Genomic DNA, 12,905 nt, shown 5'->3' with positions numbered 1-12,905 from the left:
ATATTATTTTACTTTATTTTGATTAAGTCAAAATTTTAAACATTACAACATCTCTACCATACTATGTTGGAGAGCACCTCTAGATGCAACAAGCCTAATCTCTTGAAGTGTAAACATCTTTTAGAGTGAAAAGAGATTTGATCCCTCTCGACTCTTGGTAGATCCGAAGTCAAGATGGATCTAAGTTGGTATAGATGGTGAACAGACAACAAATATCACATCGACATTATATCATGCCACATTAAAGAAAAAATACCATGGGAAAAATTACCTGGAGAATTTTATATTTTATATTTAATTTTATTTTCGAATTTAAATTTTTATTTTATTTTATTTTGACTAAGTCAAATTGTTAAACATTACAACATCTCTATCATACTAAGCTAGAGAACATCTAAGACGATAGATTAATCACTCATGACCTAAAGCTTAAAACTTATTAATCATTTTGTCTAAAGCAAATTTTAGTAAATAGCAAAAGCTTAAACTCCCCTTGGTTATTTGTTCATCTTCCTATATTACTTTTCACTTGAAATCTTTGTGCCTCTAAAAGACATAGAATGAAGTCGATCTTACCAATAAATATGGCTTAACAAAATATCTTGAAGTTAAAGATTTGTCCACATATATCTTCAATAGGATCCTACGTAATTTAATCTTTGGAATAGGCAAATTATTCATTAACCAAGGAAACTACCTGAAAATTATGCATCATATTCTCTTCAAATAAATGATAAAGTTTCTATCTATCCATATGCCCTATAGAACCAAAATATGAATGCCCTACAATGCTTAGATATTCCCTATAGAACCTAAATATGAATGCCCTACAATGCCTTGGATTTTGTTGAGTAAAACAAACATTATAACATGTATTTATGAATTTATGTTCTAAACATTTTGAATACCCAAAAGCTCCCTAACCTCAACCCAAACGCTTTTAAAAAAATTACTTTCTAAGAATAAATGTGAATTGTTTTCCTCACTACATCTACAACGTAAACAAATACATGGACATGCTTTATTTTATTTTTGGGGGAGCTTCCCGTGTTAAAACTTTATGGTTCAACATGAGCCAAACAACTTACACTTTAGATAGGCTAAGTACAATTGCCCCCTTATCCGTGTAGAGCCCATGTTAAATCATCTAGGAATTGTTTAATATTATGTGTTTAATATTATGTGTGCCTTATTAAGTTATGCTAAAAGGTGATCCTACCTTGAACCAAATTTCCTTTTAGATCAAAGATTGAATGCATTTTTCTAGGTGATTTTTCCAGGTGATCTAACCTTTGGACCAAATTTCCTTTTAAATCAAAGATTGAATGCATTTTTCCAATCCTGAGACCACAATCCATCAATCAAATCAAATTAATCCATCCATCAATCCATCAATCAATCAAATTAAGTGTACATCTACCAATCATTATTTCCTGAAGCAGGAATATGGCTTTACCCGGCCATGTTTTTTATAAATTGTATCAAAAAAATGAGTAATATCAATGATATTTTATTTTATCTATATTTTGCATATTAGGTGCATAGTATGCTTTCGATCAGTATTAACATGTCTTGAATTAGCAATAGGTATAAAGGTAATGGTATTGCGAGATGAAGCTCAAAATTAGGTGGCGGAGAATGGCACCGCTGGTGAATGATTATAGGGTTTCTAGTGATCGTCATCTATGCAGAAGCTCACTTTACGTGTCTTAGATCTCAAAGAGTGATGTAGGGGGCAGGAGCTTCCTTCCTCTCCCCTCTATTTTTCCTAGAGTTCAACTTTTTATGTACCCTCGATTGAGCAGTTCTACAATTGTGTGTTTCCACCATCCTTTCTTAGTTTGTGATGAGGTCGAGACAGGTGCTCGATTGTATTTGAGGGGGTCGTTTGAGACCATTTCAGAGGCGTTCTTCTTTGATATCTTTGTTTTTTCCATTCCCTTGAGTGGGAGTGACTTGAATTTCGAGGTTTTTGCCTCTTCTTAGAAGCTTCTTTGGAATGCATATTTTGTTTCTCGGGCTTTCTATATCTGTCGGTGGTTCTTTCGGCACCATCCTTCTTAGATCGAAGGATTATTGTGTGAAAACCTAGATCTGGAGGAGGGTATGCAAATTTTCATTAATACCTTAAGATGCATGGGTTTTTCTCATAACGTTGAAGATCCAAGTTTGAAAACCCTTTGTCCCAATCGATATGGACTAATTGAAGATCTGGACTTGTATGTGGATAGAGCCAAGTTGGTTTCTCATCTCACAACGGGGCAGATCACTTCACTTAAGGTTGCCTTGTTGGATTACGATCTGGAGGAGGTTTTTCTGCTTTTCATCAGGACCCTAAGCGAGAACTTAGTCCTTTTATGGGTGTTTAGGTCTGACCTTGTGGTAGATTTAAAACAAAAGATAGAGCAGATGACTAGAATCTATGTAATTTTGCAAAGCCTATTACACAAAGGGAAGAAATTAATGGATTTTTTTGTTGCATGGATATCATATCTCAAGAAACTCCACCATTGTCATGATTGCGAGGCTGAGTGGCGGAGCAGTACCAGGAAACCAGATGTCTTAGGTTCTTACAAGGAATTTGCTCGTTCTAGAAACCCCAATGGATATTTCTCCTTCAAGGATGTTGATGAGCCCCAGTATCTCAGCAAGAATGTTGAGACTCTTAAGGTTACCAACTTTAATTTTCAACCCAGGGTTTATACAAACTTAGAGGTGACAATGTTATGTGCACAATAGGTCAAGATATACTCATGTTATTGTTGGTCATTGAATCAGATCAAGGTATGTAAAGACCACTCCTTCAACTAGCTTACAAAGAGAACTTGCATGAAAAGACAAGAGTCTACTCTAATTGCAGGAAGGTAAACATTATCCTAATTGAAAAAATGAAAGTGTCATTCATCAAATGTAAAGGCTAACTACAATTGCAGGAAGGAAAAGACTATACTAATTGCAGAAATGAACCATGTTATTCTACTTGCAAAAATTAAATCAATATTCTACTTGCAGAATGTAAATCATTACTCTACTCGCAAATTGCTTTGAAAAAGAAAGTTTAATCTAAAATGCATCACTAGAGAATCTAAAAACATAACTTCAAAATCCAGGTCTAATATACTTGCATTGAAGAGTTTCCCTTATTATCACTAAGTTCAAGGTAATTTAGCTTTAGTAACAGAGTCCTTACATATTGCATAAGAGAATACTCATTGTGATTCAAATGTAAAAATCTGCCTCCTAATTCTAATTGTTGTTTTGTACTTGCAGTGAAGGAAGGATGGGTCTAGAGTGGTCTTTGGTCTTCTCCAATCATGGATTCAAAGCCTGGAGGTCATTATTCAATCACAAAACGCAAAAAACAAGATCTTAAAGCAAATTTGGCCAGGTTTAAATAGTGTTGCAGGATGCTACAAGATTGCCCTATTTTGCTACAGGATTGGATTCGAGAGCATCCTGAGGGCAGGAATGGTGTTTTGAAGGTGGGAGAAGGTAGATGAGGGTGTATGAAGGATATGTAAGGATTTTTTCCAATCTTAGCACCCCTTAAAGGCCCATATTGCACAAAAATACATGCTCACGGTGTCCCTTAATGACCCTGAAAAGATGATCTCGGTGGTAGAATTTGAGCAGTATGAGGTGTCAAGGAGGAGGATGGTGATGAAAAAATGGATGTACGATGAATTTGTCAATCCCTTCAACTCATTGGCAGTACCTATACATTAATAGTGAACCACTTTTTACTCTTGGGAAAAACATAAATCTACTGATCAAGTTGCACCAGAACAAATCAAGATGGAAAGGATGAGTTGAATTATATTTCAATAAGAGTTACTCTATCCTACAACATGCATCTAATCCATATGAAAATGCATGATCTTAACTTATAGGATGTAGAAACAGAGTATGCAATAGAAATATAAACCAAACCCTTGCAACTTTCAAAGGAAAACAAACACATAATTTTGGCTTGTTGTTGTAGACTCCTCAACCACTCTTCCCATAAGGGGTGGTAATCAGACCTGCAACCATGATTTATGCAATCTAAATTCTATCTAAATAAGGAAATAAATACCACTACTCAAACAATTATAGAATAAAATACATAAGAGAGACTAGATCCTTTGGGTTGGGCCATAACCCAAGGGTCTCATCCCTCCAAAGTTAACTCAGATGTAGACCAACAATGAACCTTTCATTAACAGAAAATGGAGTTCAAATACATCATATCAAAATGGAAATAATAGTCTCAAGTACTTGGCTCTCAATAGCTCTTCCTAGCTCCAAAAGTTTGAATCCTAATGATCCCTTAGGCCTGTTTATTTATACAAAAGATGACTGAGGGGAAGCTCCCTTGAAAGGAGGATTTCTTCCCTCCAAAATCTCAAAAATAGTGGATCTAGTTCCTTAGATCCTCTCATGCACTTGATTTCATCGACTGTCAATGGACCTTGAGTTATAGGTGAGTGTAGATGAGTGATTCTAGGGATCACTTCGAGTCAAAGGAGAGTAAATGCAAGGGACAAGCCTCATACACTTCCTCTAGTCGCCTCCAACATGCCTTTGCATCATAAATGTACTAAAAATGCTATTTTACTTTCACATAAACCACATTAGGCCACAAAGTATGACAAGCACCCTTTAGTCTTCCTACGTAAACACATTATAGTAAAAAAAATGTAAATTAATGTGAGGAAAGAAGATTTTTATAGGCTGGAGGATAGTAAAATGGGCCTTAAAAAATACCTATTGATGGGACCCATCATCATCCCCTGTTGAAAGTGTTGCTCATCCTCTTAGAAACTTACTCATTAATGTGTAGTTCATGCATGGCCCTGATGGCCTCTCTGACATCCTAAGGCATCTCAGATGGTGTGCCTTCCTGTGGATAAAACCTTGCATTTGCTTTTATGTCTTCCCACTCCCTTTGTTCCTCTACTTGATCTCTTCTCTCTTGTAGGCCCAACAACAAGGGAGGAATGAGTTTTAGCCCTATCCAATTGATTTTCAACCTTTGAATGATTCTTTTGTAGAGTGGGGTCCTTTCTAGGGCATTCCTCAACCTTTCAGGGGAGTGATACTCTCTGATTTACATACTATGGGGCAGAGCATGCCATCTCCTTTAGAAAGCCTGCAAGCTCTCAATTCCCAACAACCTAAAGGTATCCTCGAAATGGAGGATAGCTTGTTCTTGTGTTTCCATGTAGAAAGGGGCCAATTAGGGATCAACAGAGATGATGTTATGGTTACTAATGACAACCTTGGGGCTTATTAACTCTGCCCTAATGTATAGGGGCTCACTTGCTTCCTTGGCCATAATCTTCTTTACTTCCTCAACCCTTGTTTCTTCATGGGTCAGCCAAGAGGCTAGTGCCATCAGTTGTACATCCCCCAATTTTGATTTGGGGTCCCAAAAGTTCATGTCTATGAGGATCATGTTGTGCATATAGAATTCTATAATAGTCCTAGTCAAAAATCCATGTAATAAAGTGAATAAAGGAAAAATATTAACCAAGGTCATGGGACACGTATTCCAAGCCAAGTGTTTGGCAAAACATCCTAGTGTGGGCATTCATTTGGTTTATTATGGCTAAGGAAATTGGCAACGACAATGGCAAAGGTTTTGGAAAGGCACAAGGCATTAATTTCCATTTTATTTATGAAATTAATGGAAATTAGGAGAAAAGGAAGGTGAAAAGTCATAGGTTGCATGTGAGGAGGAAAATGAAGGAAAATGAGGATCAGTTGGTACCTTTTGTCAACTCTGTTTTGGAGCTCTCTCTCTATATTCTCTCTCTGTCTCACTCTTGGACACTTCGAGTTTTCTTGGAGCACTCTAGCATTGGATCAAGGAAAGCAAAGGAAGAACCAAGAAGGCAAAGTAAAGAAAATATCAAGCAAGGAAGAGTAGGATCAAACAGCTACAACGAGATTATTTGTGTTGTGGGGAAAAATGCCTATGCAGGACGAACCTATCCACCTAAGGTGTGACAGTGCCTTAGCAACAAACAGATACAGCTATTATGGTTTCTTCCTTTATGAAATGTGAAAGAGGGGAGATCGATAGACTTACCGTTGTCTTTCGTTTGTCCCTCGATCTAGATCCTCTTCTCTTTGGGTGTTCACAGCTACTTGCCTCCTCGCTTGCTCAAGAGAACAGCTACTTGATTTCCACGAGATCACGAGAGAACAGCTACCTGTGACAAGAGAACAGCTACTTGCGACAAGAGAAGAACACAACACAAAGGCAAATATTCATATTCATAAATGATTCAGGATTAGAAGTAAATCAAATACACTAATGCAATCATACAAAATACACCAGCATATAGGAAAGAACCAAGATAGCTTTATTGATTGATAACAAGGTTCAGGAAGAGATACAACCCAGAGGGCTCCAATCCAGCATCTCCTTCCCAGCAGAATGGAATTCCTTCTTTAGCTCCCTTCAAAGCATTAAGCACCCAATGATTCCAGTCTCAAACCAACAGCAATTCTTTGCAATAACAAAATTCCAGCCTCTAGATCTCATGGAGGAGAGATCTATATATAGTTATTTTGGAGAGAGGATGAGTCAGCTTGAGATCTGACTAGTGTCCTCTCCCTCTCTCAGTTCTTGAGTCCACTTGGAGGTTCTTGCTTCCACTTGGAGATTTGGAACCTCTTACTCATCACCAGTCGAATTCCCTGAGGCAAGTGTCATTTTGGAAGCTTCCTGGGCATTGACACATTGAGGAATGAGCCTGCCACTTGTCCAAACTCGCTCAGCGCAGGTAGCCTTTGTTGGAGTTGACATTCAACACAGGTAGACAGTGGAGCAGTTGACATTCAGCGCAGATGCTCAGTGGAGCAGTTGACATGACCCTGAATTGACTTGTTTTTGAGTGGTTTCAGGTGGAGAACTTCTGTGAATTGTTGTGGTTGGTTTGCCTTGTTCCTCTAGGGGTAGGAACAACATGTTTAGGGACTTTGGATCCCTTAGATTATGGACATTTCATGCTCCATGTTGTAAGGCACAAAAATGTCTATAACAGTTGCCCCCTAAAGTATGAGGCCGTTTATCGGGTGAAATGCTTTATCCAGGAGGGTCCGAAGTTCATCCATTTGCTGGGAGGAGACCTGTAATAAGATACAATACAATACATTATGATTCATACTGCTTTCATGATCTAGCTGAGGCGGGCATTCCCATGCTCAGCTTTATAAATTCATTTTTTGTACATAGAACAGACGATCGTCTGATGGTAGACTGATAATTTTGGTGAAATTATCATCCTTTGAGTAGGATGATCATCTGCTGCAATGATGTACATGTCAAATGTCTTTATCTTTCCTGAATATATATCGCAGCCCGGATGGATGAAACTAGATCCGGGGTCTTCAAACTCGTTCGATCTTCACTCTAAGTACAAGTCGATCCATGTGAGAATTGCGCTGAAGTCGAACATGGAAAGACATCGCTTGATTACCGGTCAATGATGTAAACCGTTAACAAGCGCGAGAGGAATCACCGATAATGATAATGACCCTCAAGGTACTGCAGTACAATTCACGTGGTGTGAATAAAGGACTTGGCGTCGAACACCACGCAAAATCTTCTGGTCGAAGGTCATTGATGTATACCTGTCGCCAGAAGTGAGAAACGTGCCATTGAGGCATGCAAGCTTCAAAGTACTGAAGGGGTTGTTCCTAGATCAACTTCCTGGATAATGAGCTGATGTCGACAAGAAGCGATCCGTCAAAGGAGGGCCTTAATGAATCCCACATCAGTGACATGGAACGGAGCTAATGATTTTAGTGGAGATGAAAACGATCTGTGACATATGATTCAGGGTGGCGATCATGAATGGATGAAGGATAATGTATGGCAGTGGATGGGACCCGGTTGACTCTTTCTGAACGACTTCTCTTGAACATATGGCGACACTGATGCGATGGATCGGTAGCATTACCCCAATTATGGATGGTGTGGTGAGACCATGGTGATGTGACCGGTGAATGAAACAACCCAACCCGATTGTGGTACGGAGGAAAAGTGTCATGTTCAAGAGCGACCTGCTACCATCAAAGTTTTCTTGATTTTCTCCCAATTTTTCCCCAGTCATTGCTGACCAGTACCTCTTTATTTTTGTCAAGCTTGAGGAGGATAACATATGCTTGTTCTATAACCTACCCTTCGGGCAAGCCCATCGCTATGTTTTAACGAGCCTAGCGATAGTGAAACTCGTTCTCGTCTAAAGACAAGTTTGTCTCTATTTAGTGATTTTAACGAGTCTAACGACAAAGATAACTCGGTCCTTTTCATTTTTAGAGAGTCTGAAAAGGTACATAAAGTTAACTCCAAAAGTCCTTTTTCGTCATCTAATCCCTTAAGTCCGAAAAAGTATAAAACAATACAGAAGGGATGAGTTTTCGATAGTTTTAACGAGCCGAACAAAACAAGCGCTCGATCTTTTTGTGCAATAATCCCTCAGGTCCAAAAAGATTAAAATCTAGAGGAGGGATAGCACTTCCGGTCGCTTTAACGAGCTGGAAGGCCAAAACTCGGCAATCTTTTCATATTTTACAAGTCAGTTGAAAAGAGCTTAAAGAAGACTCGTCTTTTGAGGAGCGAGTGATGAACAGGGATAGCAGCTGATTCCAGGTACAGGTTGGAATTTTCCAATCACGGCAGTGTCACAAGGATGGCTAGGTGAAATCACTCTTCGCAGCTGTTCCTCAAAATGGGTAAACAATCATATGGAGGTGAACGATCGGCCAAATGAAAAGTGGAGGTGACGGTGCAAACACGACCAAGGCTTTTATGGTTGATCAAGTCATATACACAATGGTTATTTACCGGGATAGGTTCATTTTTTAACGAGCTTGAATGCGCCAAAACACTGCTCGGACTTATGTTTATTTTTTAACGAGCATGAACTATGTGCTAAAACTGCTCGGATCTTGCGTTTATTTTTTAACGAGCATGAACTTTATGCTAAAACTGCTCGTTTATACCAGTCATATGATAAGAGTGTCTCATTGGAGATGCTATTTTTTATGGAGCTTCATCTCACGTAAGCTTTGCCCCGGATCCTTTCTTTATGCAAGTTCGGAAACGACTAATCCTACGAGTTTAAAGGGTTAGAGGTCCTAAAAATTTAAAAAAATAAATAGTCGCTCCTTGCTTACACTCCAAAAGGTTTGCATGCCCCCAGGCATAAGACAGAATTTCAAGGTTGCCTCTACTTCTTTTCCGTCAAAACATTTGTCTTAACGAGAGAGGCTTACCTCTTTCAGGTTACCCAAAGATTGTCTTGTTAGTAGTTTAAAAAAAACACTTCCTCAGCAATGTCTACCGAAATAGACAGAGGTGGGCGAAAAATAGTTTATTCCACCCACATAACTTTGACAAAAGAATCTTATCCTAGAACAACCCTCTTCCTAGACGGACGGGGTACAGACTAGTCATACTCTCCCGCGGAAACCTACCCTATACCCAAAGTTTTCCTGCCGAAGCAGACCAGGACGCATGCCCCCTAGGTTCCAGTCATATCCTCCCGGATTACTCGCGCTCATCAGGAGGACGGACCGTGGGTTGAGACACTTTTTGCGTGTATAGACCATTTAGGGATGGTACATGACTATTTGCGATGTGTGATCCGGGAAATGAAAGTTGGTCCACGAGCTTGACCATTCTTCCTTCATGTGGAAAACACATTACTCTAAAGAGTGAGGAGACTACAGCTCCCATGCAATATATATAGTCTCGTCCAAGGAGTAGGTTATAATCCAAGGGTCCTTGAACGACCATCACGTTCATTTGAACGGTCTTCCCTTTCAATGTTATAGGCACATTGGGGAGGATCCCTAAAGGTCGACTGGTTCCTTTATCAAAACCTGATAGATTTCTCATTTCAGGTAAAAGCACTGGCGAACCAAGCGCTTTCCAAGCAATAGAGGAAAGGATACTCACAGATGCCCCCTCATCAATGATAGTGCCAGCCATTACCATTCTGTATATTTGACAAATAATTTTGAATGGTATACTGGCTGGCAACCGGGGTCCGCCTAGTTGGTTCCAATCAAAGGACACAACCAGGTTGCTTGGTGGTGGGACCGAATATACGGCCGGATATCGCTCTGACGAAATTCCTTCCTGCGATAAAGGAATGGTGGCATTGCCCCCTTGTTCATCAGAGTCAGTGCTGATGAAGAGAATCTGGACAGTGTCGTCTTTATTCTCCTCTGTGATGGTGTCATTCGAAGATGGAGCCTCTGAAGGCAAAACCGGGTCAACTTCCGTATCAACCTTTTGACTTTCGTCAGGCATGGATCCAAACGGTTCATCTTCAATGACAGGTGCTTCGGCTGACCACCTGGGCGGGTCAGCCGGGTTTTCAACTAGTGAGGGACTTGGCAGGAGTCTTTGATATCCAGGAGGGAGATGCGCTCGTAAAATCGGGCGATCTTCCAGAACTCTTTTTGCCTCATCTAAGAAGGGACAACGGTGGATGGCGTGATCGCCTTCACACAGTCTGCAGGGAAATCTAGCTTTCCCGCTCTGTCCTGGGGCTTCACTCCCACTAGTTGATGGTGAGCAGTCGACATGGCTATCAGAGGTCGATGCTACCGAATTGTGCAAACGGGGGGACCAGTCCCTTAGTATTCGGGGGATACAGGGACAATCTCTATGGAAGTGGTCTCCCTTGCATATGACGCATGGCGATTTAGGCCTTACGAGTGCTGTGTGTGGATTTTTGTTAGATGACACTTGTTTGCCCCCAGTCGCCTTAGGCTCCTTCTTCTTCTTTTCTTTCTTCTTCTTCTCCTTCTTCTCCTTAGGAACCTGGTTTTTTGTTCTACCAGTTCCGTCAAGCGAAGAGGAAGGAGGGGAGGAAGATGAAGTGGAAGGCTGGGAGGCAACTCTTGTCTGATCTAACTGTTGACTCGACTGTTCAGGAATGGTGGTATTCTGAACGACATTGGTTGAAAAGAGCCAAACTAGTAGGCCAATTGTCAGTCCTGGAAGCGACAATGTGGCCATGTGGGGCGCACCAACATCTCCCCAAGAGGAGAAGGGACTAGGATTTCCACCAAGAGGAATTCCTTGGTTGGTGTGCTCCATCTTTTCAACCTAAAGATCAACGCGGGAATAAAGGGTGATTGTTCCGTTTAAAATAAATTGTTAACGACGCTTTAGACACAACTTGCTTTTTCACTTTTAAAGAGTCGAGAAAAAGCTAAAGATGACTCTAGTCTCCTTCGATGTTTTAACGAGCCCGAAGTGACAAATGCTCAGATGGACTTTTTCTGTTATAGAGTCTGAAAAAGGCCAAAAGAAACTGCTCTGGAGATCTAGGCAGAGGGTGTGCCAAACTTTTCGCAAAACCGCAGAATACTTTTTAAGGTACGGGCGGTCGATCTTCGTGAATGCTGTGTTCACTGCATTGCGATCAGTAGGGCGGCCGACACGGCTTCCTAAGGATAAAAGATATATGCCTATAGGGGTCTCCCAATATATACGCGACGGTACGTGGGAGCACAATCCGTACTAGCACTATCGTCCCTCAGGAGGAATCACCCACCTTCCACGAGATCGACAGTCACTAGGCTTAACGACGCCGGAACACGTCTCTAGCCTAGACCTCTATGTTGTGCGTTATGTTGCAAAGCGTTGTTAGGTTCATTCAGTTTATTTTAAGTTGATCTTTTTAAAGTTTTCCTTTCAAGGTTCACCACGAGATGTATGGTACAATTCCTAAATGCAGTCTAAGATGATAAGCAAGCTTTATTATCTTTTCAACTTTGAAAATCCTAGCTACTAAGGGAAAAGAAAGACACTATCTTTTCTCAAAGAGCAATCAGCACACTCTAATGCACTCTTCCCTAAATCAATCATGCAAACTTATCAAAATGCAAATGCACAATGCAGGTGTTTGTTTTCCGCTTTCTTAGTATTAATGCCTACAAAGAAAGCTTTTTGTACAACTTTGAATTTGCTTTTAAATGACAGATACAAACAAGTTTACTTTTTCGAAAACAACAAGGGTAGAAGAGATTACAATCACTTTGCGACTTTCGAAATGAATACTTGTTTCGACACTTAAAAGAGACAAACTCAAACCAATAAGCAAAAGCAAATGATAATCAACTGTAAACAGCCAATGAACTCTCTCCTAAGATCACAGTCAATCAGATCTGAATCAAGGGCTACAGGATGATTATTTCACTCATGCAAAGGAAAACTGTAAATGACGTAAAAACACATAAAAACACTCACAGTCTTTTTGTACAAAAGGAGGCGAAATCTAAGCAAAGAAAAGGAGTTATCAGACTGGTACCTATGCTGGTTAAAGGCTGCAAAAAACAGAGATCAAAACAGGGCAACAGACAGCAGAGAACCCCAGCTGCACAAGGCTAAACTGGTTCAGTGCAAATCCAACACTGTGGGTTTGACATTCAGCACAGGTATCCTTCACGGGACCTGCGTTGAAATGCAAACTGCCTTCACAGTGTCTGCGTTGAAGGAGAAACTCTCGTTTCCCCTGGGTTCTGGGTCATAAAATGCTCAAAAATCAATTGTTTCAGGCCAAATCAGAAACACAAGCAAGGTATAATCAAAGGGATGCTTTGAGAGGGTACTAAAGACTATCACAAAGGATCATCAAATCATTTGTGAGTCCATTGTTCAGATCATAGACAAAATCCAGTGAAGGATCAAGGCAGCAACAGTCTACTTTGCAGAAGCAGTTCGATTGTTGCTGTTGAGTCTATGAAGCAAACAATGATGTAAACACAAATAAAATGACTAAAGCAATCTCCCCAGCGGAGTCGCCAATTTGTTGTGGGGAAAAATGCCTATGCAGGACGATCCTATCCACCTAAGGTGTGACAGTGCCTTAGCAACAAACAGATACAACTAT

The sequence above is a fragment of the Pinus tabuliformis genome, chromosome 9 (assembly GCF_031772625.1).
Source record: "Pinus tabuliformis cultivar Carrire ecotype Pingquan chromosome 9, CPIR1, whole genome shotgun sequence".
Classification (NCBI taxonomy): domain Eukaryota; kingdom Viridiplantae; phylum Streptophyta; class Pinopsida; order Pinales; family Pinaceae; genus Pinus; species Pinus tabuliformis.
Note: the sequence above shows the minus strand (reverse complement) of the source record.